Source organism: Nannospalax galili, unplaced genomic scaffold (genome assembly GCF_000622305.1).
Source record: "Nannospalax galili isolate Female #2095 unplaced genomic scaffold, S.galili_v1.0 scaffold2127, whole genome shotgun sequence".
In the NCBI taxonomy this organism is placed as follows: Eukaryota; Metazoa; Chordata; class Mammalia; order Rodentia; family Spalacidae; genus Nannospalax; species Nannospalax galili.
The window spans coordinates 376,397-381,504 of NW_008356163.1; the positions used below are offsets into that span (position 1 = coordinate 376,397).

The 5,108-nt window shown below is 35.8% G+C and overlaps 1 pseudogene; it reads left to right on the forward strand.

Annotated features, from left to right (window-relative positions):
- The first annotated feature begins 1,718 nt into the window (after positions 1 to 1,718).
- On the forward strand, positions 1,719 to 2,663 carry LOC103750952 (annotated as a pseudogene).
- Positions 2,664 to 5,108: the final 2,445 nt, after the last annotated feature.

A 5,108-nucleotide genomic window follows, 5' to 3' on the forward strand; every position in this document is an offset into this window, starting at 1 on the left:
TCTTGGAAGCATGGAGGAAATGATTCCTCTGTGTTGACCCTCCTCTTTACAGACTGGACACTGGTTCAAGTCCATCTGGTGGGGTCACCTTGGAAACACAGGTACTTTTATATTAATAAAGGCATGCCAGTTAACTATACTTTTTCAAAATTACTCCTGTGATGCCGTACATAAAACTCTATTTTTTTCTGTATCTATCAAATAATAATGGGTGCTACATACTGAAGATGCTGATAATTCTTCATTCATATGCTACACAAACCTTGGTATTTATACAACATAAGAGCACACTGACACCCTACCACATACACAGAAATGCACATGCATAAATAGAAACCAGAGGGGCTGGAGAGCTCGGTCAGCAGTTAAGAACACTGACCATTCTTACAGATACCAGTGTTCGAAGCCCAGCACCCACATAACAGCTAACAACTGTCTGTAACTCCAGTTCCTGGGGATCTGACAGCCTCTTCTCTCCTCCAGGAGCATTGCAAAACACAGGTGCATTTACCTACATGCAGGCAATACATGCATACACATCAAATAAAAAATACAAATAAAATATAAAAAATAAATAGAAACCAGAAAGCACTGTACTTTGAATAATTTTGTTAATTCTCTTCACATTTTGTGTTAAATGAAAATGTCAGTTTAAAAACCAACAACAGTCATAAGTATTTGTTATAATCTCTTGTTCCCATTTCTTTTCATCCCTTCTCTTTTACTTGATGTTTTGGCAATTGCACTCAGGTGAGTGCTAGAACTCTTGTAACATAACGGATGATAAATGGCAAGCTCTTTAATAAATTCTCTTTTTCAGTAAAACCTATAAAGACTCAGCATTATAACTATTTTCATATATTAAATGATATACAATTTCAATTATAAAATGATTTTATAATTAATATAAAATTAATAATGAAACAGATACAGTGAATAATAATATTTAATAATGGAGAAGCTTCTGTAACCATATGAGATATTATTTATATATTATATCTTGTTGCCTATATTTTATGGTTTATTTCTAAATTTTTTATTTCCTTCACATCATGTCATATCTAGAACAAGATTTTCTAATATTTAAATCTAGCATCTAGTAATGAATGAAAGTGATCTAGGCAAGTCGCATAGATCAAGATTTATGTGGGGACCTAAAGGCCCCACCTTGCATAGGTCCGAAAGGACGTTACTGGGGGTGCAGCCTGGCTTGCTTTGAAACTCTGAAGAATACTTCAGCACTGCTGAGGAGTTCATGATCAGGGCATGACCATCCTTAAGATACACCCTCGGGGGTGGGGGGGTGTTCCAGTTGCCTTTATAAGCTTTGTAACACCTGCAATAAATGAGTCCCTGCTTGACTAGACTCCCTGTTGCGTCTGAGTGTCCCCGGGTATTGGGGGCAGCGTGGGCTGGTGAACAGTGTGCTTACTCATCCCCAATCATCACTTCGCCGGGGGTCACTGGTTCGAACCCCCAGCAGATTTACATGATGGTTTAGATTCAGTTTGTCAACTTCAAATGTGGTATTTTTTAAACATCACTATGTACTTTAGAAGTTATTCTTTATGGAGTGTTTTTAGAATATGCAGATGAATACTTAATATTAGAGTATGCTCTGATTAATGGATAATATATTGTACTTATTCTGACTAACATATTCTAATCGATCATTGCATCATTGACTTTTGTAACCTTTTAGACCAAGAACAAAGAAGATGGACAAGGGCAACTGCTCCTCATTGACTAAAGTTTTTCTCCTTGGAATAACAGTAACCCTAATATGAGGTTAATATGAACGTGCTTTTATTCACTATGTTTCTAGTTGTTTATCTCACCATTCTGCTGACAAATGTGGGAATGATCATTTTGATCAGAATGGATCCCCAGGTACACACACCCATGTACTTCTTCCTCAGCCACCTCTCCTTCTCTGACCTCTCCTACTCCACTGCAATTGGGACTGAGATGTTGGTGGACTCACTGTCCAAGAGTAAATCAATTCATTTTCTTGGCTGTGCCTTACAATTTTTCATTTTCTGCATCTTTATAGATGCTGAGTGTGTGCTTCTCGCTGTGATGGCCTTTAATCGGTACAAGGCCATCAGCAACCCCCTGCTCTTTGTAGTGGATATGTTCAACAAGGTGTGTTACCAGTTATTGGCTGGTATTTACACTGTGGCATTGGCAGATACTTTGACACATACAACCCCGACATTCCACTTGTATTTCTGTGGGTCTAAGGAGATTAATCATTTCTTTTGTGACATCCCTCCAGTGTTAGTACTATCTTGTTCAGATACACGGATCAATATGTTACTGATGTTTACCGTTTTGGGGTTTATTGAACTGAGCACCATCCCAGGAGTCCTTATCTCCTATGGTTACATCATCTCTTCAGTCTTGAAGATCCGCTGTGTTGAGGGGCGGTTCAAAGCTTTCTCCACCTGCACCTCCCACTTGACTGCCATTGAAATTTTTTAGGGAACAATGCTCTTCATGTATTTCCAGCCAAGTTCTTCTCATTCCTTGGATCAGGATAAAGTGGCCTCTCTTTTTAATACCCTGTGATTCCTTTGCTGAACTCTCTGATTTATATTCTGAGAAACAAGGATGTGGAAGACATTTTCCAAAAAGTAAAAACTAAAATGTGGCTTAAATAATTGTTTTATGTGAAAAGCACATAAAGTATGATGTTTGCTATTTCTGTAAAATTATAATGCATGAATCATAGTAAGTCAAGTTATATTTTACAGCCAATTTATGAAAAAAATAGGTATTTTCTGTTTTAAATTTTTTTTTAATTTTATGTGTATGTGTGTATTGCCTGCATGTAGGTAAGTGCACCCATGTCATTCAATGCTCACAGAAGTTAGAAGAGGCTGTGGGATCCCCTGGGACTGGAGCTATGGACAGTTGTTAGCTGCCATGTGGGTGCTGGGGCCCAAACCCTGGTCTTCTGCAAGAACCACCAGTGTTCTTAATGGCTGAGCCATCTCTCCAGCCCTGGAAAAAATAGGTATTTTCAATAAACTTAAAAACTTAGAAAATATTTCAGGACAACATGTTTATCAGACTTCATGATTAGTTTTTTTTTAATTAGTATGTGGTACTCCTTTGATATTTCAGTTGTATAAGTTTATTTATTTATTTTTCAGTAATGGAGACTGAACCCAGAGATCTGTACAGGCCAAGAAAATGCTCTACAAATTGTTTAGTGTTTTATATAATTATCAATATCCTAGATCTTTTTCATAACATTGTTGAAACAGTTCACATATTAAAAATGGGGAGGCACTGGCTTCTAAATAATTAAGAATCATTCTAAATAATGAAAATATGTCTCCATTTAAACCATTTTTCTGTCATGTATTCAATATTATTGCTATATCATTCAAATAGTGATTAATGAACACATTCACACATCAAATATTTTTAGTATTTTATTTTATGTGTATGAGTGTATTGCCTGCATGTATGTGAGTGCACCCATGTCATGCAATGCTGCGGAGGTCGTAACATTGCTTCAGATTGCCCTGGAACTGGAGTTAAGGAATGTTCGTAGCTGCCATGTGAGTGCTGGGAATCAAACTGCTCTTAAACACTGAGCCATATCTCCAGCCCCAATAAAATATTTTTAAAAAGAAGTATTTCCAGTGAGGTTTTAAATGCTCTCAGTCTTACAAATTTAAGCACATATATCAAATTAATCTTATAAACAAATCTAAACCATTTCCGGAAAAATTTCTTTAACTTTCAGTTCCCTAGTCAATAGACTTGGTTTTGCAACCTCTTAATTGAAAATTATACTTATGTAAATTTAAAGGATCATATATATATATGTATATAACATATATTTGACTATATTAATCATATGGAAAGCAATGTCATAGGTACACACTGTATTTGCATAGCTGTGACTCACCTCACGTCCACCTTGTCTCGACATTTAATCTGAATCAGCCAATCTACAACTGAGTTGGCATTTCTCATGTAATTATTTCAAAGTTAAAATATTCAAAAATTACATGAATAGAGTATGCATTTTGATCAAGGGAAACTTCCATCATGTTTTCTTTTTAAATTTTTATACTTCTCCATACCATGCTTCAGATCTAATAAAGAAAAACATTTGAAATTAGGGAAATCTAATTGTTCTATTTTGGCTTTCCCAGTAGTCTGCAATGATTTTATGATGAGTATTTTTACCTCAATATCTACATATCCTTACAAGTTGAATGAGTTTTTATCACGTTATTATAGTGGATTTCTAAAAATATTTTATTTATTATTTTTATTTTATGTGTTTGAGTATATTGCCTGCATGTATGTGAGAGCACCAGTGTTGTGCAATGCCATGGAGGTCAGAAGAGGGCTTTGGGTTCCTATGGAACTAGAGTTAAGGATGATTCATAGCTGCCATGTGAGTGCTGGGAACTGAACCCAGGTCTTCTGCAAGAGCAGTCAGTGCTCTTAACCACTGAGTCATCTCTCCAGCTCCAACTGTAGCAGAATTTTTGTGGCTATCACTCCTGTGTGTGCCTTCAATTCACACTCACATTTTGTACACTAAAGAAACCAAACCTAGTGTACAGTTCATCAGAAAACTAGACTGGAGTGATAGGTTTTTTTTTTTTAATTTTTAATTTATTTTTTTGTTATGATCTTGGAAGAAATGGGTCAGTGCTCTCTCATTGGTTGTTTTAGGTGAATTTATCTGCTTTCACTTACCATCACTCATTTTAACATCCAAATCATTTTATATTTTATACACAAAAATTCCAATATGAAGAATGTATACTCACTTTTTCCTCAGAAGTAATAAGATAACAATGAAAATTGATACATTTTAGATCTTTTTAATTTCTTTAGATGTTTAGGACTAATTTTTAAATTAAAATGTTCCCACTTTGGACACCAGTTCATAGATTAAAATATTCTTTCTCTTTAATGCATACTGATTCTAAAATTTGGTATGTAGGGCTGGAGAGATGGATCAGTGGTTAAGAGCACTGACAGCCTTTGCAGAGGACCCAAGTTTGATTCCCAGAGCCCAAATGGTGGCTATGAACCATCCTTAACTCCAGTTCCAGGGGAATCTGAAGCCC